This window comes from Nerophis ophidion, linkage group LG15, assembly GCF_033978795.1.
Source record: "Nerophis ophidion isolate RoL-2023_Sa linkage group LG15, RoL_Noph_v1.0, whole genome shotgun sequence".
Taxonomy (NCBI): Eukaryota; Metazoa; Chordata; class Actinopteri; order Syngnathiformes; family Syngnathidae; genus Nerophis; species Nerophis ophidion.
In genome coordinates, this window is record NC_084625.1 from 25,258,441 (window position 1) to 25,285,434 (window position 26,994).

At 40.4% G+C, this 26,994-nt stretch overlaps 1 long non-coding RNA gene across 1 annotated transcript; it reads left to right on the plus strand.

Moving 5' to 3' along the window:
• Nucleotides 1-413: 413 nt before the first annotated feature.
• LOC133569522 (uncharacterized) lies at nt 414-18,784 on the plus strand. The gene is made up of 2 exons (XR_009809824.1): nt 414-493; nt 18,308-18,784. It is a non-coding gene; the product is annotated as an uncharacterized LOC133569522 (long non-coding RNA).
• Nucleotides 18,785-26,994: the final 8,210 nt, after the last annotated feature.

Consider the following 26,994-nt stretch of genomic DNA (forward strand, 5'->3'; position numbering starts at 1 on the left):
CGTAAATCGAGGTGCAATATATATCTGCTTTCTGGAAGAGGCAGACATTTTGAGGGGACCAATGCGGACACAGGATGTCTCCTCTTCTGGGATTGGAATTCAAACAATCACATTTTGAAATAAGTCTAATATGGTGAATCTGAAAATTGACAGCTGATTCCTGGCATGTGCACACATAGGGCCCTATGGGTGCTTGAGCCCCTGACCTTTTTTGCCTCGTCTTAAAAAGTGCCCTCTGCCTGTGTGTTTTTGTTTATTTTTCTTTTTTTTTTCTTTCTTTAACAACATTCATAAATTCCTGTTAGGGATGTAAAAAACAAAACAAAACAAAAAAACAGCGGTACAAAAACTCCACCTTTTCTTGTAATACCGGTTTGTTTGAGACTGCGCTTCCGCCAGAGAGTGAGAGAGAGGGCGAGTGAGTGAGTGAGTGAGAGAAGATAGAGAGGCAACTGCGGCCTGAGGAGACGTGACAGTGGAGCAGCTTGAACCTGTGAGTTATGGTCTAGTCGCCGTCCACTTATTTAGCATCTAATATGGGTAATATTTCAGAAAAACGCTGTATTGTTCTATTATTCAATGTGTCAGCTTCTGTTTTTGCCGGACGTCGGAGCACTGCGCATCAGTTGAGCACGGCACATCAATTCAGCACAGAGCAGAGCGGATCGTGCGGGACAGGAAGTAGTGTACAAAATACAAAATAAAACACCGGGTTAATTTTCTAAATAAAATGCACTGTGTTTACGGCGGATCACATTTCTCTCACAGTAGAGGTTTATATATAAAGTTGTATTGCGTTTCAGTTGTTTAGTCTGAGCATTGAGTGAGAAAGACCATAAGTTACAACTTGATGGTGTTTTCATCAAGTTAAGGGAAGAAGGACAGATTTTCACATTGAAGTTTTTTCCATTTGGGTATTTATTTTATTTATTTTTTTTGCAGTTCATGTTGCACTGTTCAATGTTCAATATTAAAGTGCTTATCTTTAACAATAAATAGCCTAATAATAAACCAGTGTTTTGTTGCTTTTCATGTCTTCCAAGTCTATGATAATGTGAATTAACTCATTATGACAATAATTGGTTGAAACAAAAGACATGGCAATCGCTTTTATCTACAAAGGACACACAGCTAAGTAGTTAGTTTCCTATTAGCAAATTATATTTTACATTAATTTCCATATTGTGTAAAGGACAAAAAAAAATTGTCTTGCCCTTTTCTGCCCCGCTATAATCATGTGCACGTCCCTGGCTGATTGGTGATTTTTTTAAACACATTTTGAACTGTAAGGAGGACAGCAAAGTTTTCCTTCATGACTGAACTCTGTGGGTTCTGCTATGTTGCAATTTTTCATATAAATATAGGAAACGCTCAAAAGTAAGGCTTTCATTTTTCATCCATGCTAATTCACATTGGATATGCCATATACATGCTACTGATGAGCATTGACCATTTTACAAGGCGATTTTAAAACCTCCAAATTAAGCAATCAAAAAATACAACCAGGAAAGCACTCGGAGAGGACAGACCCCTGTCAGGCCATCCATCCATCCATTTTCTACCGCTTGTCGCTTTTGGGGTGGCGGGGGGTCGCTGGAGCCTACCTCAGCTGCATTCGGGCGGTATGTGGCGTACACCCTGGACATTTTCCACCTCATCGCAGGGCCAAAACAGATGGACAACATTTACACTCACATTCACACACTAGGGCCAATTTAGTGCTGCCAATCAACCTATCCCCAGGTGCATGTCTTTGGAAGTGGGAGGAAGCCGGAGTACCCGGAGGGAACCAACGCAGTCACGGGGAGAACATGCAAACTCCACACAGAAAGATCCCGAGTCCGGGATTGAACTCAGGACTACTCAGGACCTTCGTATTGTGAGGCAGATGCACTACCGTGCTGCCCTCTGCCAGACCAATACCTTCCAATAGTAAAAAAGTCCTGACTCCAGACGGTGATCCGGATCGCCGGTAAAACATAATCACTTGATCATTATCCCATTTATGACATTTCCTGAAGATTTATTCAAAATCACTCCATAACATTTTGAGCTATCAATAACGGAATGAAAGAAGCCATCCAGTCATCCACTGTCTTTGTCACGGCGGGGTTGCTATCGTACACCCGGCGTAGTATTAAGTTAAAAGAAAAAAATCTAATAAGTTGTTCCTTATCCTATTTCTGACATTCTGAAAAGTTTCATGACAATCCAAACATAGCTTTTTGACTTATGTTGCTAACTAACTGCAAACAATCCATGGACAACTGGACAACACAATTATCATTCTAAGCCCGGTCTTACATGTCCATCCATCCATCCATTTTCTACCGCTTATTCCCTTTTGGGGTCGCGGGGGGCGCTGGCGCCTATCTCAGCTACAATCGGGCGGAAGGCGGGGTACACCCTGGACAAGTCGCCACCTTATCGGAGGGCCAACACAGATAGACAGACAACATTCACACTCACATTCACACACTAGGGCCAATTTTTAGTGTTGCCAATCAACCTATCCCCAGGTGCATGTCTTTGGAAGTGGGAGGAAGCCGGAGTACCCGGAGGGAACCCACGCATTCACGGGGAGAACATGCAAACTCCACACAGAAAGATCCCGAGCCTGGATTTGAACCCAGGAGTGCAGGACCTTCGTATTGTGAGGCAGACGCACTAACCCCTCTCCCACCGTGAAGCCCGTCTTACATGTCATTTTTTGAAATGTATTTTATTACTAAGCGCATAATATTACATACAGGTATTGATTCCAATGCATTGTGAATTGGTGCAGTATCGGTTCAAATGTAAAACAATAACTCTCAATGTAAAAAACAAGCCAAATTGACTCCCATTAGCTTAACTCCTCTCCACTTTTCTCTTTGGCCTCCCTTATCCCAATAGTTCCCTTGTAATAGTTTCTTTGGCATATTACTTCCAAGCCTGGAGGTCCCTCATAATTCACTTTTGATGTCACTGTTTAGTTGCAGAATTAGAAGACGGGTGTCGAGCAGGAACATGTAACGGGACATTAATTCATGCACTGTGGCGACATTGCAAACATAAATCAAGGTGTTGTGCTCAAAGTTTCCGTGCGGCCGCGATGGCGGGGAATTGTATTGATCACCAAGACATATTATTACCGCTACACAAACAGATGTACTCATTAAATTGTAATTATTGACCTGCCTGGTGCTGCCGTACATAATTACCGTCTTTGTTTTATTAAACATATTTTATTACTACAGTTATCCATATTGATTGTGTGTAAGTTGAAATGAGAAATGAGTGTATGTTTAGTTTGGAACACATGTTCCTCTTGTAGAAATAAAGAGTTACAACTATGTTTAAATGATTATAGATTGTTTCTCCCACTGTAATATTTGTAAATGTATAACCCTTCTTCTCTTGAACTTCAACACACAAAAGGGTAAACATTTTACCACGTGATTCATATTTACTGTGTTGCCTGTGCTATTAGTTTTCTGATAAGCACCTCATGTGGTACTAGTATTCAACCCCAAATCTTGAGCCCATACCGTACGTCCTATTGACTTGACATGTCTTACAGAACTCACTCCACTCCACAAAACACCCTGTATCTAAGGTGTTTAGTCGAATCAGCATGGAATTTGGTAAACACTTTTAGGGGACTGACAAGCACAGGTATGTCAAGTTTGAGCGGGATTGTTTGAAAAACATGGCCGTCATCAAGCACCTCAAGTGGCATTAGTATTCAACCCCAAATCTTCAGCTCATTTGTCCTATTGACTTGACATTAGTGATGGGATCGGCAGTTCTTTTGACTGTACTGAATCACCTGAATCAGTTCCTTAAATTGATTCGTTCAAAAGATTCGTTCACCGAATCACTTCTGCAGCAGCAGTTCTGTGTGCAGGTCGGCGAATCATGAGTCAGTGAGTAACAGCTTCCCCAGCGGCAGATCTCGGTTTGTGTGAATCTGACAAGATAATAACAATTTATTTTAAAATTTGCTACAAATATTATTGTCTTTTTTTTCCTTCTTCTTTTTTTTGTGTCCTCTCCATGAGGTGGCTATGACATTTTAAAATGGATTTGAAAACCAAATAAAAAAACATTTTTTAAAGTGGTAAAAATTACATACAATTTTACAAATGGTATTATTGTTTTTACATTTTAACATGTGACTCGACGACAAAATTTAAATTTATTCTTAAATGTGTTTGAAATGCAAATATTCTCTACATTATTACATTACATTTATTTGAACAATTCCTAGTGGATTTGACAAGATAGAAAAAATTATTCTAAAATGTGTTACAAGTTTTCTTTTTTCACATTACATTTTATTATTTTAACATGTAATGTTTCTAACAAAACATACAAGTATAAAAAGGTAATAAAAAACACTCTTCCTTTTATATCACATCCAATGTGTTTTTTTTTTTTTTTTTTTAAATTATGATCACTCTACCGGTATAGCTCGATTGATAGAGTGGCCGTGCCAGCAACTTGGGGGTTGCAGGTTCGATTCCCACTTCCGCCATCCTAGTCACTGCCGTTGTGTCCTTGGGCAAGACACTTTACCTACCTGCTCCCAGTGCCACCCACACTGGTTTGAATGTAACTTAGATATTGGGTTTCACTATGTAAAGCGCTTTGAGTCACTAGAGAAAAGCACTATCCATCCATCCATTTTCTACCGCTTATTCCCTTTTGGGGTCGCGGGGGGCGCTGGCGCCTATCTCAGCTGCAATCGGGCGGAAGGCGGGGTACTATATAAATATAATTCACTCACTCACTCACTCTAAAAGCGGCATATAATAAACACGATATGAAAAATAGAATAAAAAATGTGTGCAGATCGGCGAATCATGAGTCAGTCAGTAACAGCTTCCCCAGCGGCAGATCTCGCTGTGTGTCAGTTCAAGAAAGACACAAGCCCTCCTCACCCAATGAACGACGCGCGCAGTGACTGAACGAGATCCTCAATGTGACGTCATTCTCCGCGACACAGTCACTTCTCTGTGTCAGTACATTCGCGAACGTGATTCACGTGATTCACGTTGCGACACAGTCAGTTTCCTGCGTCAGTACGTTCGCCAACGTGATTCTTGTGATTCACGTTGCGACACAGTCAGTTTCCTGCGTCAGTACGTTCGCGAACGTGATTCACGTGATTCACGTTGTGACACAGTCAGTTCTCTGTTTCAGTACGTTCGCGAACGTGATTCACGTGATTCACGTTGTGACACAGTCAGTTCTCTGTGTCAGTACATTCGCGAACGTGATTCACGTGATTCACGTTGTGACACAGTCAGTTTCCTGCGTCAGTACGTTCGCGAACATGATTCACGTGATTCACGTCGCGACACAGTCAGTTCTCTGTTTCAGTACGTTCGCGAACGTGATTCACGTGATTCGTGCCATTTGCACTCATACTCGCATGGTCGCGGCGGAGCTCCACTGAACTGAGAAAGGAACGAATCAGTTCATGAAGTGATTCGGTTCAGTATGTTAACTCAAAAGATTTGTTCGTTCGAACGAATCGTTCGCGAACGACACAACACTACTTGACATGTCTTACAGAACCCACCACACTCCACAAAACACCCTGTACCTTAAAAAGTGTTTAGTGGAATCGGCATGGAATTTGGTAAACACATTTTAGGGGGCTGACAAGCACAGGTATGTCAAGTAAGAGCAGGACTGTTTGAAAATCATGGCCGTCATTAAGCACCTCATGTGGCACTAGTATTCAACCCCAAATCTTCAGCACATATGTCCTATTGACTTGACATGTCTTACAGAACCCACCACACTCTACAAAACACCCTGTACCTCAAAGGTGTTTAGTCGTATCAACATGGAATTTGGTACACACTTTTAGGGGACTGACAAGCACAGGTATGTCAAATATGAGCGGGATTGTTTGAAAAACATGGCCGCCATTAAGCACCTCATGTGGCACAAGTATTCAACCCCGAATCTCGAGCCGATATGTCCTATTGACTTGACATGTCTTACATAACCCACCACACTCCACAAAACACCCTGTACCTCAAAAAGTGTTTAGTGGAATCGGCATGAAATTTGGTAAACAAATTTTAGGGGGCTGACAAGCACAGGTATTTCAAGTTTGATCGCAAATCTTGAACTATACTAAGTATTTCAATGGTTGAAATCTGCGCTTTTGCATGATATACTAGTTATTTTGGTAATCTATTTACTATGGTATTTTAATTAATTACTTTGGTCATCTAAGTCAGTGGTCCCCAACCACCGGGCTGCAGCCCGGTACCGGGCCGTGGCCCGATTGGTACCGCGCCGCAGAAGAATTTTTTATTAATTTGTATTAAAAAAATAAAATGTATATATATACATATATATATACATATACATATATATATATACATATATATATATAAATTGGCCCTAGTGTGTGAATGTGAGTGTGAATGTTGTCTGTCTATCTGTGTTGGCCCTGCGATGAGGTGGCGACTTGTCCAGGGTGTACCCCGCCTTCCGCCCGATTGTAGCTGAGATAGGCGCCAGCGCCCCCCGCGACCCCAAAAGGGAATAAGCGGTAGAAAATGGATGGATGGATATATAATTTTTTTAATTTATCAAATCAACATAAAAACACAATATACACTTAAAATTAGTGCACCAAGCACAAAAACCTCCCTTTTTCATGACAAAAACGTCCCTTTTTCATGACAAAGTAAAAAAACAAAAAAAAGGACAACCCCCCAATCCCCCACCCGGGCCGCGGGACAAATTATTAAGCGTTGACCGGTCCGCGGATACAAAAAGGTTGGGGACAACTGATCTAAGTCACAGTGGCTCAGACGAGGTACCAAGCAGAGCGGGTGGGGAGTGTTTCCACAGAGTGTTTTCAGAGCCTGAAATGCGGGTGTCAGGGACAGACGTGGAAGGAGATTTTTACAATATATTAATATTAATCAAATTTTGGGTGTTTTTTTTTTTTTTACCATTTGTGTTAAAATTTTGCTGTTGCATTTTTGTTGTGTTTGGCTTGATTGTAAAATATATGGATGGAGAGGGGTTGTGATGTTCATATGTTGTCAACATTCAGTGTTTTATCCTTCATAGTTAAAATTGTAAATCCCACATTCTTTATTTTCATGTACATTCCGGGTGTCTCATTCAGTAAAAAAAATGTAAAATTGCATTCCATTTTTTAAGGCGTTCTGCCATACGTTTTTAGCATTCGATCTGACATTATTGCGAGGTTTTGTATTAGTGTTCTTAAGAGACATTTTTTTCTCTAAATTTGGCCCCCAAGTCAAAATAATTGCCCAGGCCTGGTCTACTCTATCCACCTTCAGGCCCAAATAGTAAATACTAAAAACACCAAGACAATGCGTGGTCCGAATTTTCTCACATGACTGTACATAAAATAAAGTGTGAACGGCAGGCTTTAACCCTTCCTGTTGAAGCAGGATCACACTCGCAGCTACTGTTATCTGCTTCCTCTGCCTCGGATCGTCTCACAAACACCAGGTATTCCTGGAAGAATTGATTCCGTTAGCGAGTACATTGATCACACACATCGCTCCAGGACAGAAGATGGCTTTACAAGCAATAAGATGGGAGACAATTATATTATTTTAGTGAAATAAGACAGAGTACATGAAGTCAGTGCCAATAGTCCAAGCAGGCGAGGGCTAGGAAGATGTTTCCGGGGGGGTCCGCGGCTCCGTGTGTTTGTGCTCCATCCTCAAGTGGCGCGGTAATCCACTAAACTTTCCTCCGCCCGCTCGTCTCAATGCAATCAGGATGCCCGGGCTCACCCGTGATTGCGTTCATTTGTAAAAGCATCCAAGACAAAATTGAACCCCAAGGCTGATAAGCTATAAAGATGCTGATCAGATAGCGGCTAAGGAGTCCACACTTGAGGGCACAATGTGTCAGGGCTGGAGCCAAAAGAGCAATGACTCTGTACGCCTCACTCGGAGCCAGGCGGACACCCCGGAATACCAACGAGGAACAAGGAGAGAGAACATTGCAGCAAAGTAGAATTTTATTTTTATTACCTCGGTTTCTTATATAGCATAAAAGTCATGCATTTCATTCAGCTCAAGTGTTCTAGAATCTAATAGTTGTATTTCTCCTGGATCTAAGCATGTAAATGTGGCACATCCATGCTTTAGCTGGAGATGCTGTATTCACTTTTTTTATAGGCCGCAAACTAGTTGGGACAGAATCAATAGCCAACTGCTGGTTGCAGCTAAGGACTACACTTCATTTTACAGTAAACATGAATTTCACGTAATACATTCCTATAGTCATCATGTCCATCACGCTCCCACTGACGCCTCTTTTCAATTAAGTGTCATATAGTCCCCGGGTGTGTTGTCTAAAGCAGTGGTCCCCAACCTTTTTGTAGCTGCGGACCGGTCAACGCTTGATCATTTGTCCCACGGCCCGGCGGGGGCGGGGGATTCTTTTTTTATTTATTTATTTTTTTTATTTGTCGTGAAAAAGGGAGGTTTTTGTCATGAAAAATTTAGTTTTTTGGGGTTGGTGCACTAATTGTAAGTGTATATTGTGTTTTTTATGTTTATTTAATTAAAAAAAAAAAAATATATATATATATTTATTATTTTTTTGATAATAAAAAAAAAAAAATCATAAAAAATTCTTCTGCGACCCGGTACAAATCGAGCTGCGGCTCGGTGGTTGGGGACCACTGGTCTAATGTATCTTCATTTGAAGTAACATGAGTAGTCAGGATCCTGCAGATGTATCTAACATTGCTGGCACTTGTTTGTTTGAATAAGCATTAATCACCTGGTGTATACTATCCAGTATTAGTATAGTACCACGATACTAATGAATCATATTCGGTACTATACCGCCTCTAAAAATTACTAGTAACCCACCAGCCCGCCCCCCCTTCATCATCATGTCGTGACATTGCTGGTTAACAAGAAGGGGAGCATGTTCGGCAATGTACAATCACAGAGTACTTACAAAAAGTCAATGTGTGTAGACAGAAAAGGGACGCAGTTTGGCTTAAAAACTAAAGATAAAGGTGACGTTATAACACTGAAACACCCTCAGGAAGAGGTGCTCAAAGACATGGCTGGCTAGCTAGCGGCTCAAGTCCATCCGCAGTTTGCAGTGTGGTAGCTACTTCTAAATCACTAATCCTCGCCTCCATGGCGACGAATAAAGTACGTTTCTTACAAGTATCATCCCTGCAGGACGAGGAATAGCTAAACATGCTTCACTACACACTGTAGCTCACCGGCGTCACCGCTAATGACGCCGTACTGAAATGTAAACAAACGCCATTGGTGGATCAACACCTAACATCCACTGTAATGATACCAAGTACAAGAGCGTATCTAGTCGATACAGCTATGGTTACATCGATATTTTTTAGCATCACACAATCTTTTTTTGTTTTTTCCAAATTCATATTATATTTATAAACTCGGGAAATATGTCCCTGTACACATGAGGACTTTGAATATTACCAAAGTATGATCCTGTAACTACTTAGTACCGGATTGATAACCAAACTTGCGGTATCAACCAAAACTAATGTAAAGTATCAAACAACGGAAGAATAATCCAAATTCACTTTTCTCATTACTTGTCTGAAAAGTAGTAGGAAGAAGCAAGCAAGGCTTTTGAAATCCTAGCCCTATTCCAAATCAAATCCATATCTAACACATGTTGACTTCCTGTACCCATCTTTTAGCAGGTAGGTATGAATGCGATTGTGAATGATCGTTGTGCCCTGCGATTGGCTGGCAAACTGTCTAAGGCAATGTCTACACTGAGTCGTTTAACCCCTTAAACAAATAATTATTTAGCCTAAGCCCCGTTTTAGCCACACTAAACCAATGTTTAAAGGGGAACATTATCACCAGACCTATGTAAGCGTCAATATATACCTTGATGGTGCAGAAAAAAGACCATATATTTTTTTAACCGATTTCCGAACTCTAAATGGGTGAATTTTGCCGAATTAAACGCCTTTCTGTTTATCGCTCATGTGGTGATGACGTCAGAACGTGACGTCTCCGAGGTAATACAGCCGCCATTTTCATTTTCAACACATTACAAACACCGGGTCACAGCGCTCTTATTTTCAGTTTTTTCGACAATTTTTTGGAACTTTGGAGATATCATGCCTCGTCGGTGTGTTGTCGGAGGGTGTAACAACACTAACAGGAGGGATTCTAGTTGCACCACTGGCCCGAAGATGCGAAAGTGTCTGCCACCAGACTCCATTGAATGTGCCAGAGTGTCTCCACATTTTACCGGCGATGACATACATGGCACAGAGATGTATGGATAACCTGCAGATGCATTTGCAACGCAAAGGTCAACGAAATCACAAAGGTGAGTTTTGTTGATGTTGACTTATGTGCTAATCAGACATATTTGGTTGCGGCCTGACTGCCAGCTAATCGATGCTAACATGCTACGCTAATCGATGCTAACATGCTATTTACCGGCGGTGCCAAGGCAGACATGGCACAGAGATGTATGGATAACCTGCAGATGCATTTGCAACGATAAAATCAACAAAATCACAAAGGTAAGTTTTGTTGATGTTGACTGCCAGCTAATCGATGCTAATATGCTACGCTAATCGATGCTAACATGCTATTTACCGGCGGTGCTAAGGCAGACATGGCACAGAGATGTATGGATAACCTGCAGATGCATTTGCAACGAAAAAATCAACAAAATCACAAAGGTGAGTTTTGTTGATGTTGACTGACAGCTAATCAATGCTAACATGCTACGCTAATCGATGCTAACATGTTATTTACCGGCGGTGCTAAAGCAGACATGGTACAGAGATGCATGGATAACCTGCAGATGCATTTGCAACTATATTACGTTTCCTTCCACCCACATTTAATGCGAAAAAAACACTTACCAATCAACGGGTTTAAGTTGCTTCAGTGTCACGAGATGCGAAAGTCCTGATCGTTTGGTCCGCACATTTTACCGGCGATGCTAACGCAGCTATTTGGGGCCATGCTATGGCTATTAATAGCGTCAATAGCTATTCGCTCAATAGCTTCAGTTTGTTCTTCAATACTTTCATACTCCAACCATCTGTTTCAATACATGCGTAATCTGTTGAATCGCTTAAACCGCTGAAATCTGAGTCTGAATCCGAGCTAATGTCCCTATATCTTGCTGTGGTATCTGCCGTTGTTTGTTTACATTGCCAGCACTGTATGACGTCACAGGGAAATGGATAGTCGCATCGCAAATAGCGAAAAGCAAGCACTTTAGAGCTTTTTTAGGGATATTCCGGGACCGTTAAAATTTTGAAAAAAAATTCAAATAATACAACAAGTCACTGGGAACTGATTTTTATTGTTTTTAACCCTTTTGAAATTGTGATAATGTTCCCCTTTAAGGTCCCCCTCCTCTGACAAATTTTTACACGGGTAAGTCAGCCGTGTAATTCTTGAATATCTGGCATTTAGCTTTGTATGGACTCAATGATCGTTTACAAAGTGAGTTCGCAGAGGAATTGACACCAGAAAGACCGCGCCCACACAGAAAGTGACGTCAGAAAGAACGCGCCACAACCAGCTTCATATTAAAGCGGTTTCGTAGCGCGGAGGTAACCACTGGAAATATGAAGGAGAGTCATCCAGACACGCCCATGTTTCACATGAATATCTTAAGAGAAAGCGATTGCAGTTATTTCCGATACAACACTTTTTAGACAGCAAGATAACTTTCTAATGTCAGCTGTGATTCTACTTAGTGAAAAACTTTGTCCATTTGTTGAAAGAGAGACAAAGAGAATGCAAGCTCCCGTGGATGTGATAAAAAAAAGGTCACGTGTGCTTTGGATTCCCTGGCCATCAAAGTAAGACAAGGGGAAACTATGAAAAACAGCGAATGAATTTAGACTAGCAAAGCAGACTTTATCAGTTATTGTCCGCCATGTATGTCGCGGACTCAACGTCTAGGTCCAGAGTATATAAAGTCACCAAAAAGGAATGGACAATGAAGTTGAAGGCAAAAGAGTGAGGCGAGTCCTGACCAGATATCTAGATCCCTAGTTTGATTGATTTAAAATGTTCTTTATCACATAGTTTATTTGGCTAATAAAGATTTGATTAATTTATGACGTCTCAGGTGGGATTCACTACAATAGGGCCCCACAGCACACTGGATTCCAGTTAATTGAAATACCACAACACTGGATTGTTCAGAAAAAATACATTTAAGAACTTGCAGACAAAGCAACACTAGAGATGACTATGACGTGCACATTTTCCAAGTTGCGCCAGTGGACAAGGATAAGGTTAGGTGGGATTTCCCCTGGATAACCTTATCCGGCTTAGTGTAAACAGGGTCTAAGGAGTACGCCGCTGGGATAGACTCCAGTGTAACCCTGCGACCCCAGTGAGAATGAAAAACACATAATCGCCACCAACAAAAAATAAAACCGTAATCGTTAAAATGAAACAAAACCTTCTACATTGCAATAGTCTGATCACATTTTTTTATGTCTTAATATTTATGTTTTATTGAGATTTTCTTTTTAGGTAAACTTTTGGGCCATTTTTTTTGATCATGTATATTTGCAAAACATGGAAAATGATCAATTGAAAATGATCAAACATTGTTTTTTGATTCAGTTTATCCAATGACATACAAACGTTTGTATTATTGTCATCTACACAACTTGTATTCTAAGATGTGCTTTACCTTAATGTGTGTGTCTTTTAGAGTCCATTTTAAAATGATTATATTCGTTTTTAAATCCTTACATTTCTACTCACTGGCTTTTAACCTAGCCATGACTCTAACTACCATTGAAGACACCAAAGTTATGTCCTCTGTATTTTTTTAAGTGACAAAAATAATTTTATATAATTGACTGCAAATATACTTTGTGTAGGACATTGTGTTCAATGTACAACACCATGCAGTGGCTCATCCTCTCTCAATAAATGATCTTTGGTAGCTCCAACAACGTAACGCAATGAAGTCCACTTTTACTTTAAACATTATCCGATCCTAAATCTGCTGTCAACATAACAACAAGGAGCCAAGTCATTATTAAACGGCCCTGATATTTTAAAAGACATTAATGAATCATGTTATTTTCTAATACCTCTATAACTGGCAACTGTAGTTCAGCCGGGATATGCTTATTTTAAAATTAAATTTATAGCCCGGAAAGCATTTTTTAAATTTTGATGGCCCGCCCTCTACCGTTTGTCCAATTACAAAAACTGTGGGTGTGTCACATCCAGGTTGCCAGTTATGCACCGCCCTCTTCGTCTGGCTACTGCCACTGGTAAAGTTACTAAACATGTCAGACTTTAGTAAATCTAAAAGGACTCGTTACGATTCTCAACTTATTCATGACAAAGCCAGGAATATAACAAGGATTTGTATTGGGGATGCCTTTGAAAGATGGAAACGATTGAAGGTGGAGAAGATTTTTTAATCCGACCCCAAACTTGCTCATTTCCTCCTTGATAGGGAAGTCACGCATTTACGTTTTCTTATTACTTGTAATAAATGGAAATGGACATTTCGTATGTAAACTATGATGTCCAATAGGGTCTGTGACCTTGTCTCACTGTCAGGTTTGTCCCTGACAGTTTGATTATGTTTTAGTTTTTCCTCTGTGTTTGTCTTATTTCCTGTCAGCGCTCTTATTTTGTCTTGATTTCCTGATGTTATCCCTGAGTGCTTTTTCCCCTCAGCTGTGGCTGATTGTCACCGGGCCACACCTGGTGTCAATCAGCCAGCTGCTATTTAGACGTGTTTGTTCCTCCACTCTGCGCTGGATTATTTTCATTAATACTTGTTGTTACCTCTTGTCGTGTTGTTTGTAGTGCGGTAAGCTGTTCCTGTTAGTTCCTTTAACTATTTACAGTTTGCTGTCTCCTAGCTCCCTATTTTGCATTTTCCTGTTAGCCATTAGCTATTCCCAGTTTTTCTGTTCCTAGTTCCTGTTTGCTGGTTCCTGTTCCCTGCTTCCAGTTTGTTTGCTCCTGGTTCCTGGTTTGTGTTTCTTCTTTATTTTTACATTTTTAGACATTAAATTATGTTTTCGTATTCAATGCCTGCCACCATCTCTGCATCTTGGGGTTCGTACTGGGCTGGATTATTCTGTCACATTGCGTTTGTGACAGGAAATAAGACAAACACAGAGGAAAAACAAAAACATGACCAAACTGTCAGGGATAAACCTGACACTCGATCACAAAGCTAGTACAAATGTATGTTTGTGCAATGAATGCTGAGCATGTTAGTCAATGACACATCGACATATAGGCTAACGGGGAAATATATACCCTTTAGCCTGCATGTTGACTTGTCATCCAACTGACAATTCACTGGGGACCCAAGGGGGCGCCAGCCTGCAAAAGTTTGGGAATCATTGGTGTATATTATATAAGCAATGTATATTTCAATGGTGGTCCGTGCGGTCAAACTAGACATTTTAGCAGGACAATGCCAACAATCTGTCCCGACTCACGATGAAAATATTGCTACGTAACTTTACAAATACATTTGGCTAATTGACAAATCAGTAAAATGTGGCATAATTACTTAGTGAACCATCTTGCAAGAAGCATAAACTAGAGAAACCTACAGCATGGGACTCGTCGATTGCCATTTGAAGTTCCTTGGAGTATCCAAGTCGATCGAGCTGGATTCGGCTGTATATCTGGCAACCTCAGTCATGGAGACGAGGAAGGGATTACAGAATTTTGACCGTGATTGCAATTCCATTTCTGGCCAGATTCTTACATATGGCTCTTTTAACAATATATGATACTGACGCAAATAATGTTGATTTCACTTGAATTAATTGATGTGAAACGCTGTCAGTAAAATACCTTTGTTGTGTCAGTCAGTTGCCGCCCCGCTCTAAGTGCAGAATAGGCGCTCTGCATAGGGCTTTGCAGTCAGTGGGGGGGCCCTGTTTTGCGTGAAGAAGCGCAAAAAAATGCTAATGATTGAATGCCAAGGCGATTCATATACAATTTTTACCCCGAACGTATTCCTGACCACGTCATGCTCTCTTACTGATCAGCAGTGGCGAGCCGTTTGTTTTCCCACCAAGGACTTCAATGATTACCTCTGAAAATACCATGATCATTGCTGGAGAAATACTATACAGAAACACATATACGCACTACTGGGCATTGTACAAAACGGGTTTGTGGAGGGGGCGTGGCCTGCAGGCCTGCAGCGAAGCGGGGTGTGCCAGGACCAGCCTTGAAGTCAGCGACAGGTGTGTAGATGGCCCACCTGGGCCTTGTTATCTAATCGCCTGTCACTCTGTATGAGCAGCAAACCGGGAGGAGAGAGGAGGCTGGAGCTGGAGCGCGAGCGTGACGAACACAGACAGAAAAAGACTATTGCTGGAAAGCAGCCTGCTGACAGAGAAAATAAAGCTTTGTTGTAACCCTGATTCGGGCTCTCATGATGTTGATTGGTGGTCCAAAGAACCCCCTGGAGGGCAACCTCCACAGGATTATTTTCTGGCGTATTTAAAAATCAATAAACATTAGCAACTAAAACCTATCTTATGTGGTACTGTCAAAATTAAAATCGCAAAAAACATTTTAAACCTTATTAAACCGCTTCAGGGCTTCACGGTGGCAGAAGGGTTAGTGCGTCTGCCTCACAATACGAAAGTCCTGCAGTCTTGGGTTCAATCCCAGGCTCGGGATCTTTCTGTGTGGAGTTTGCATGTTTTCCCCGCGAATGCGTGGGTTCCCTCCGGGTACTCCGGCTTCCTCCCACCTCCAAAGACATGCACCTGGGGATAGGTTGATTGGCAACACTAAATTGGCCCTAGTGTGTGAATGTGAGTGTGAATGTTGTCTGTCTATCTGTGTTGGCCCTGTGATGAGGTGGCGACTTGTGCAGGGTGTACCCCGCCTTCCGCCCGATTGTAGCTGAGATAAGCATCAACTCCCCCCAGGACCCCAAAAGGGAATAAGCGGTAGGAAATGGATGGATGGATGGATGAATGGATGTCTTGCGTGTGGTATCCAGATTTTACCAAAGTTATTTTAACCTCTCATCTGATTAATTTGTTGTTTTGATCTCACATATAATGTGACACCTGAGGCAGGTGTCAATAGTACTTGCTTTGCAAAGTAGACGGCCCTTGGTTTGAATCCCGGCCGTGATTAGAATTTTGGTATGTTTTTAGATTTACGTTTCAATTATTTCAAAATTGTTTAAAGGGGAACATTATCACCAGACCTATGTAAGCGTCAATATATACCTTGATGTTGCAGAAAAAAGACCATATATTTTTTCAACCGATTTACGAACTCTAAATGGGTGAATTTTGGCGAATTATACGCCTTTCTGTTTATCGCTCTCGGAGCGATGACCTCAGAACGTGACGTCACCTAGGTCATAAAGGCGTCATTTTCATTTTCTTAAACACATTACAAACACCGCGTCTCAGCTCTGTTATTTTCTGTTTTTTCGACTATTTTCTGGAACCTTGGAGACATCATGCCTGGTCGGTGTGTTGTCGGAGGGTGTAACAACACGAACAGGGAGAGATTCAAGTTGCACCACTGGCCGAAAGATGCGAATGTGGCAAGAAATTGGACGAAATTTGTTCAAAACACGAGGGTGCGGGGATATGCGGACAAGATGGCCAGTCGTTTGTTCCGCACACTTAACCGACAAAAGCTATGCTACTACAGAGATGGCAAGGTTGAGTGGATATCCTGCGACACTCAAAGCAGATGCATTTCCAACGATAAAGTCAAAGAAATCTGCCGCCAGACCCCCATCAAATGTCCCGGAGTTTCTGCACATTTTACCGGCGATGCTAAGGCAGACATGGTACAGAGATATATGGATAACCTGCAGATACATTTCCAACGATAAAGTCAAAGAAATCTGCCACCAGACCCCCATTGAATGTGCCGGAGTGTCTGCACATTTTACCGACGGTGCTAAGGCAGACATGCCACAGCGATGTATGGATAACCTGCAGATGCATTTCCAACGATAAAGTCAACTAAATCACAAAGATGAGATTTGTTGATGTTGTTGACTTATCTGCTAATCAGACATATTTGGTCGCGGCATGACTGCCAGTTAATCGATGCGAACATGCTATTTAGGCTAGCTGTATGTACATTTGAAACTATATTTACATCCAGCGTTTCCCTCCACCCACATTTAATGCCAAACAAACACTTACCAATCGACTGATTTAAGTTGATCCAGTGTCACAAGATGCGAAACTTCCGATCGTTGGTCTGCACATTTTACCGGCGATGCTAAGGCAGACATGGCCGAATAGTGTCAATAGGTATTCGCTCAATAGCTTCAGTTTTTTCTTCAATTTCGTTTTCGCCATCTGCCTCCATACTCCAACCATCCGTTTCAATACATGCGTAATCTGTTCAATCGCTTAAGCCGCTGAAATCCGAGTCTGAATCCGGGCTAATGCCGCAATATCTTGCTGTGCTATTCGCCATTTGTTTGTATTGGGAGCCCTGTATGACATCACAGGGAAATGGATAGTGGTTTCGAAGATAGCGAAAATAAGGCAATTTAAAGCTTTTGTTTAGGAATATTCCGGGACGGGTAAAATTTTTAAAAAAATTTCAAAAAATAAAATAAGACATTGGGAACTGATTTTTATTGGTTTAAACCCTTTTGAAATTGTGATAATGTTCCCCTTTAATATGCTAAACTTTGGCACATAGATACAAAAGTGGACTGTTACAAAATCATTGTAAAATAATATGTTCGATAATATAATTTGTGATATATCTTCCTCAATGAAAACTTGGGTTCCAATCCAATCCAATCCACTTTATTACACATTACAAAAAAAAAAGAAGTTTCACGAAGTGCTGCGCAGGTGTGATTGTAGCGTGTAATGACAAAATACTAAAATATAGCATTATTTTGCGTGACCATTTTACTCACGTGAAAGAGTCCTTTGATGCACAATTAAATTTCCGCATTCCTTGGATTTATACTCCTGCGCAGATGCAGGGGGTGTATGAATTCCCATAGGGAGCACGTGCCTCTGATTAGTTATTTGGGCATGGAGGTAAAGCGGGTCATTAAGTGACCGGATGGTTCGAATCTCAATTCCTCCACCCCAGTCGCTGCGTTTGCGTCCTTGGGCAAGACACTTCACCCACATTGTTCCCGTGGTGGCCTACGCATCACAAGATGCTGACCTACGACCCGGCACAACACAATGGCTGCTCACTGCTCACCAAGAGGATGCATACAGAGAAAAATTGTTCATATTTCTAAATACAATACTTTTCTTTACTCTTTACAGCTATCTTTCGGCGTTATTACCATCAACACTCCAAAGTTGCAACAAAAACAAAAGATTGAGGACAGACAGATGGAGAGACAAGGGGAGGATCTGAGGATGTTTTTTCCACTCCATCCTCGTGGCCCCGGTGCGTTAAATGTCAAAGAGCAGTCAGCGGGAGAGACTGATTCCAGGAGGCGATGTGAATGGGACGATTGAAGACCCGCTTTGATTGACAGCTCTTTCTCTCCCGCTCTGCCCTGAGGGTGATTGACAATGTGGTTCATCTCACATTTTGTGACTGAGCTAATCCAGAAAATTCCTACCAGACGCGGCGCAACTCAGCAGAGACCTGCCACTCCTTTCCCAGGTGGAGTTTTCATCTCATCCCAAAATAAATATGTTTTTGCATCTGTGCCGCGGAAAACAAACCGGGGGGTAGGGGGGACCACGACTATAATTAAGTGAAGGTACATAATTAAAGGAGTTTGGAAAAGTGCTAGTTTTCTATGAATTAAAATGTAGACTAAATGACATGTGGGAATTAACCTGCTGTTGGGCGCGTGATTAATATTGTCATAGGTCTCAATGCGTTGAAGATGGGTTCGCCTCACTGGAACGATTGATCTTCTGCCAACTTTGGTAATTAATCGGCTGAACAAGCAGTGACACACGACTGTCTTGAACGCCCCACATGCCTACAAGGTGAGAGGCTCATCCTCTCGACCTTGCACCTGTATTTTGATGTCAGCACTTTCCCAGACGTTACATCCACCGCAGCTGGCTTTTCAAAGAGATAACATAGAAGACGTCCGCTCCTCTTTGAGGGTGTGTTTGCTTGACTATGGCAGCCATTCCGGCTCTAAAAAGTCAGTACATCCCACACACTTCAGCAACCATTTTTATCACAGCTTCTGAAGGGACAGCACTAGAACAAATGGATATACTTTGGTATGGAGCAGGGCTGTGTTCTACAAACCCCGTTTCCATATGAGTTGGGAAATTGTGTTAGATGTAAATATAAACGGAATACAATGATTTGCAAATACTTTTCAACCCACATTCAATTGAATGCACTACAAAGACAAGATATTTGATGTTCAAAATCAAAAACTTCATTGTTTTTTTTTGCAAATAATAATTAACTTAGAATTTCATGGCTGCAACACGTGCCAAAGTAGTTGGGAAAGGGCATGTTCACCACTGTGTTACATCACCTTTTCTTTTAACAACACTCAATAAACGTTTGGGAACTGAGTAAATTATTTTTGAAGCTTTGAAAGTGGAATTCTTTCCCATTCTTGTTTTATGTAGAGCTTCAGTCGTTCAACAGTCCGGGGTCTCCCCTGTCGTATTTTACGCTTCATAATGCGCCACACATTTTCGATGGAAGACAGGTCTGGACTGCAGGCGGGACAGGAAAGTACCCGCACTCTTTTTTTACAAAGCCACGCTGTTGTGATACGTGGTTTGGCATTGTTTTGCTGAAATAAGCAGGAGCATCCACGATAACGCTGCTTGGATGGCAGCATATGTTGCTCCAAAATCGGTATGGACCTTTCAGCATTAATGGTGCCTTCACGGATGTGTAGGTTAGCCATGCCTTGGGCCCTAATACACCCCAAAAACCATCACAGATACTGGCTTTTGAATTTTGCGCCTATAACAATCCGGATGGTTCTTTTCCTCTTTGTTCGTCCACAGTTTCCCCAAAAATTTGAAATGTGGACTCGTCAGACCACAGAACACTTTTACACTTTGCGCAACTCCATCTTAGATGATCTCGGGCCCAGAGAAGCCGGCGGCATTTCTGGATGTTGTTGATGAATGGCTTTTGCTTTGCATATTAGAGCTTTAACTTGCACTTACGGATGTAGCGACGAACTGTATTTAGTGACAGTGGTTTTCTGAAAATTTCCTGAGCCCATGTGGTGATATCCTTTAGAGATTGATGTCGGTTTTTGATACAGTGCCGTCTGAGGGATCGCAGATCACGGTCATTTAATGTTGGTTTCCGGCCGTGCCGCTTACGTGGAGTGATTTCTCCAGATTCTCTGAACCTTTTGATGATATTATGGACCGTAGATGTTGAAAACCCTAAATTTTTTGCAATTGCACTTTGAGAAACGTTGTTCTTAAACTGTTTGACTATTTGCTCACGCAGTTGTGGACAAAGGGGTGTACCTCGCCCCATCCTTTCTTGTGAAAGACTGAGCATTTTTGGGAAGCTGTTTTTATACCCAATCATGGCACCCACCTGTTCCCAATTATCCTGCACACCTGTAGGATGTTCCAAATAAGTGTTTGATGAGCATTCCTCATCTTTATCAGTATTTATTGCCACCTTTCCCAACTTCTTTGTCACGTGTTGCTGGCATCAAATTCCAAAGTTAATGATTATTTGCAAAAAAAAAATATGTTTAGCAGTTTGAACATTAAATATGTTGTCTTTGTAGCATATTCAACTGAATATGAGTGGAAAATGATTTGAAAATCATGGTATTCAATTTATATTTACATCTAACTCAATTTCCCAACTCATATGGAAACAGGGTTTGTACTCAGAATGTTCATAGTGGACTCCATGGCTAAACTGAAGCCAAACGTTTTTGTACGTGTAAAAATTAACTTTGAAAATGGAAAATTATGTTTTGATGTTGAATTTCGAAAAAAATATTTGTATAGTTTACATAGTCTTTTATTTGCATCTAGTACAGGGGTAAGGAACCTAAGCCTCTCGAGCCAGATGTGGCTCTTTTGATGACTGCATCTGGCTCTCCGATATATCTTAGCTGACATTGCTTAACACGATAAGTAATAAATAATTCCGCTGGTAATCACAGTGTTAAAAAATAACGTTCAAAATATAAAAAATTCTCATGCATTTTCTACCACACGTGTTCAAGTAATTGCATTAATAGTAAGAAGTATTTTATTTATTATTGGTTAGCTTCAGAAGAACAATGTCATTTAAAACAATAAGATACTTATTATACTCTAAAAATGTTGGTCTTATTTAAAAATGCACGCATTTAGTTGTATTCAGTGTTAAAAAATATTATTTGGCTCTCATGGGAATACATTTTAAAATATTTGGCTTCCATGGCTCTCTCAGCCATGGTCTAGTAGATCAGGCTCAACGTGTTGTAATTAATTTATGTCCTACATTCCCTGAAAACAACGTGATAGAGGACCCTCTCTGATCGTTTTGTAAAGCTGTCTGTCATGACTTCACGCCCCCACACGAAATTTTAATCCAAACAAAAACGTTATTTGAAACTGATAAAATCAAATTGAAACTGTAAACAAATAGGTAACACTTTAGTATGGGGAAAATATTCACCATTAATTTGTTGCTTATTAAAGTAACACTGACTTAATTTAGAGTTATTTGGACACTAGGGGAACATATAAGGGCTAGGGTTAGGGTTACTAATAAGCAATGATTCTGAGGTTATTGAGGGAAGACTCTGAGTTAATGGCTTACTGGTTGTGGTCACCTTTATTTAAAAAAGTGCCAAAAAGTACCGAAAAGTACTAAAAAGTACCGTAATACATTTTGGTACTGGTACCAGTCATTGCTGGTTTTGCGAGCAGAGGAGCATGTTTGGCGGCACACAATCACGGAGTACTTACCAGCAGACAAAGTGTGTTGACAGAAAAGGGAGAATTGACACATTTTGGCTTAAAAACTAACGATAGAGGTGAAGTTATAACACTGAAACGCCCTCAAGAAGAGGTGCTTTAAGACATGCTAGCTAGCAAGCGGCTAACGTCCATCCGCCGACGGCAGTGTTTTCGCTACTTCTACATCACTAATCCTCGCCTCCATGGCGACAAATAAAATACGTTTCTTACTAGTATCATCTCTGCAGGACGAGGAATAGCTAAACATGCTTCACTGCACACTGTAGCTCACCGGTGTCAAAATGTAAACAAATGCCATTGGTGGATCTACACCTGACATCCACTGTGATGATACCAAGTACAGGGGTGGATACCACTATGATTACGTCGATATTTTTTGGCATCACAACATCTTCTTTTGTTTTTATTCAATTCATATTATGTTTATAAACTCAGGAAATATGTCCCTGGACACGAGCACTTTGAATATGACCAATGTATGAGCCTGGTATCAGATTAATACCCAAATTTGTGGTATCATCCAAAATTAATGTAAAGTATCAAACAACAGAAAAAATGAAGTTGAAGTTAAAGTACCAATAGATTGTCACACACACACTAGATGTGGCGAAATTATTCTCTGCATTTGACCCATCACCCTTGATCACCCCCTGGGAGGTGAGGGGAGCAGTGTGCAGCAGCGGTGCCGCGCCCGGGAATCATTTTTGGTGATTTAAACCCCAATTCCAACCCTTAATGCTGAGTGCCAAGCAGGGAGGCAATGGGTCCCATTTTTATAGTCTTTGGTATAACTCACAACATAAGTGATTATTACATTTTAACAGAAGTGTAAATAAAACATGTTAAAAGTGAAAGTAAGCAGATATTAACAGTAAATGAACAAGGAGATGAACAAATAATTTTCTACCGCTTGTCCTTAATACTTTTGGCAAAATAATAGAATGAAAAATGACACAATATGTTACTGCATATGTTAGCAGCTAAATTAGGAGCCTTTGTTTGTTACTAAAAGACAAGTTGTCTTGTATGTTTATTATATTATTTAAGGACAAACTTGCAATAAGAAACATATGTTTAATGTACCCTAAGATTGTTTGTAAAAATAAAGCCAATACTGCAATGTTTTTGTGGTCACCTATATTTAAAAAAGTACCGAAAAGTATCAAAATAATTTTGGTACCAATACCGGTACCAACATATTGGTATCGGGACAACACTACTATCTAGACAATAATGTATTACAAATGCTTGCGTTCTACTGTAAGTGTCTTCTTAATAACCGTGCCCCTACATCGATGATGCGGCCGGCCCGTAAGGCGTGTAAGAAACACTTGACACTTTCATTAATCATCATTCCTAAATAATCAGTGCTCTGCATTTAAGCGTGATTAATTGCGGAGTGAGCACAATCAAGCGATGAATTACCTGCCTAACCTTTTGCAGCGAAACCCGGTGTGGTTAACTGTGTCAAAGAAAATTAAGAGGTCACAATAATGAGAATCAATCACAGCCCCCATTTAAAAACACACTTGTGGTAATTGGCAAGTGCATGAGGAGACCTTAGCAAAAACGATTTAAAGCCACAGTAAGGAATTCTCTTTTTTCGTCCCTACCACTTGAAGGCGATCATTGGCTAAAAGCTCAAATCCCTTATAATTTACTTGTTATAAACCTTTTAGTTTATAGAAATGAGTTTTGATTAGGGCTGTCAAGATTTAAAAAATATTGCAGAGTAATCCAACATTAGTTGGCAGGCTACAGAACCAAATAACTTACAAACCCTGTTTCCACATGAGTTAGGAAATGGTGTTAGATGTAAATATAAACGGAATACAATGATTTATAAATATTTTTTAAACCTATATTCAGTTGAATATGCTACAAAGACAACATATTTGATGTTCAAATTCATAAACATTTTTTTTCTTTGCAAATTATCATTAACTTTAGAATTTGATGCCAGCAACATGTGACAAAGGAGTTGGGAAAGGTGGCAATAAATACTGATAAAGTTGAGGAATGCTCATCAAACACTTACTTGGAACATCCCACAGGTGTGCAGGCTAATTGGGAACAGGTGGGTGCCATGATTGGGTATAAAAACAGCTTCTCAAAAAATGCTTAGTCTTTCACAAGAAAGGATGGGGCGAGGTACACCCCTTTGTCCACAACTGCGTGAGCAAATAGTCAAACTGTTTAAGAATAACGTTTCTCAAAGTGCAATTGCAAAAAATTTAGGGTTTTCAACATTTACGGTCCATAATATCATCAAAAGATTCAGAGAATCTGGAGAAATCACTCCACGTACGCGGCATGGCCGGAAACCAACATTGAATGACCGTGACCTTCGATCCCTCAGACGGCACTGTATCAAAAACCGACATCAATCTCTAAAGGATATCACCACATGGGCTCAGGAACACTTCAGAAAACCACTGTCACTAAATACAGTTCGTCGCTACATCTGTAAATGCAAGTTAAAGCTCTACTATACAAAGCGAAAGCCATTTATCAACAACATCCAGAAACGCCGCCGGCTTCGCTGGGCTCGAGATCATCTAAGATTGATTGATGCAAAGTGTAAAAGTCTTCTGTGGTCTGACGAGTCCACATTTCAAATTGTTTTTGGAAATATTCCACATCGTGTCATCCGGACCAAGGGGGAAGCGAACCATCTAGACCAGGGGTGTCAAACTCAAATACAGAGTGGGCCAAAATTTTAAACGGAACAAAGCCGCGGGCCAAGGTTGAACAAATTAACCTTTTAATAGGGACACAAACAAGTTTTGCATTAAATATTGACCAAGCAAGGCTTATATAACTTTAGTGACATGCAAAATCCAGTTTCAAATAAAAATAATAATAATAATAATTAAAAAAATATCAATGCCATATCAAATAAAATGTAAATAAAAATGTTAAGCCTTTTTTTCTATTTGCAATCTTCTGAGGTAAATATCACATTTTTTCCACAGGCTAATAATAAATTTGAAAATAAAATAACAATAATGAATGAACCAAACATTCAAGCCTTGAAGTAGCAAGAGAAAATCCATGAATAAAACGTTAATTATTGGTCAGTTTGCTGGAAGTTTCCCGGAAGAGTTAGTGCTGCAAGGGTGTCTGGTCTGTTGTGTTACGGTGCGGATGTTCACCCGAAATGTGTTTGTAATTCTTGTTTGGTGTGGGTTCACGGTGTGGCGCATATTTGTAACAGTGCTAAAGTTTTTTATACGGCCACCCTCAGTGTGACCTGTATGGCTGTTGACCAAGTATGCCTTGCATTCACTTGTGCGTGTGTAAAAGTCACACATTTTATGTCACACGCTGTTAGTATGGAGGAAAAGCAGACGTGACGACAGGTTGTAAAGAACGCTAAAGGCAGTGCCTTATATGCAAGCCCCCAATAGAGTTATCCAGGAGGAAATCGGTAGAAATTCGGGAGTCTACCGGGAAAATTAGGAGGGTTGGCAAGTATGAGTATTAGCAGTGAATGCGGTGTTACAGCGGCACCGACGCTGTATAACACCGGCGGGCCAGATCTAATGCTAAATTGATATCGCCACAAGGGCCAAATTAAATTACACGGCGGGCCAGACTTGGCCCGCAGGCCAAAGTTTGACACCCATGATCTAGACCGTTATCGACCCATATTTCAAAACCTAGCATCTGTGATGGTATGGAGGTGCATTCGTGCCCAAGGCATGGGTAATTTACACATCTTTGAAGGCACCATTAATGCTGAAAGGTACATAGAGGTTTTGGAACAACATATGCTGCCATCTAAGCGCCTTCTTTTTCATGGACGCCCCTGCTTATTTCAGCAAGACAATGCCAAGCCACATTCAACACGTGTTAAAATAGCGTGGCTTCGTGAAAAAAGAGTGCGGGTACTTTCCTGGCCCAGCGGCAGTCCAGACCTGTCTCCCATCGAAAATGTGTGGCACATTATGAAGCGTAAAATACGACAGCGGAGACCCCGGACTGTTGAACGATTGAAGCTCTACATAAAACAAGAATGGAAAATAATTCCACTTTCAAAGCTTCAACAATTACTTTCCTCAGTTCCCAAATGTTTATTGAGTGTTGTTAAAAGAAAAGTTGATGTAACACAGTGGGGAACATGCCCTTTCCCAACTACTTTGGCACGTGTTTCAGCCATGAAATTCTAAGTTAATTATTATTTGCAAAAAAAAACTAATTTTATGAGTTTAAACATTAAATATCTTGTCTTTGTAGTGCATTCAACTGAATATGGGTTGAAAATTATTTGTAAATCATTGTATTCCGTTTATATTTACATCTAACACAATTTCCCAACTCATATGGAAACAGGGTTTGTAATACGAAAGCTGCAAATGCCACAAAAGGAATGCTAAGGATGACTGTTTAGGTTAACATGAACATGATGTTAAAGGTAACATGCATATATTATTTTCTTTCTTGAGTCCCTTTGCTCAGCAAAAATAAAACATGACAATTAAAAAAAATTTTATAATTATTGTGTACATGTGAAATGAAACCACATCAAACCTGTGATTAATCACATTTAATCTATTCTTTTGACAGCCCTAATTGTAAATTATTAAGGCTCCACTATTCAAGCTAGTTTGATGCTAATTTACATTGCATTTGCCATAAACATGCTACCGATTAGCATTAGCGAATGTACATATTTTTAACACCCCTAAAACTACAAATTAGATGTAATCACAACCAAACTATTAGTGAGTGATAAGTACTATACTCAGAGCACAGGAGTCAAACTCAAGGCCTGGGGGCAGGATCTGGAACGCCATGTCTATTTGTGTGCCCCTGGAAAGCGTGGAAATGTGCCAATTTTTCTTAATAAATGTATTGCACAAATAAATGTACTGTGTACAATTACATATATTTACACTTTAATCATCTCTAATAATAAAACAAAATATTATACCTTCATAGAATTCAAAACAATGTTATTGTTCAAATAAGGATAAATACCTAAATATCTGTTTGACTTTTAATTTCATAGCAAGTAATCCAACAAACTGCTCATGTAAAAATTTTACAGTAACATT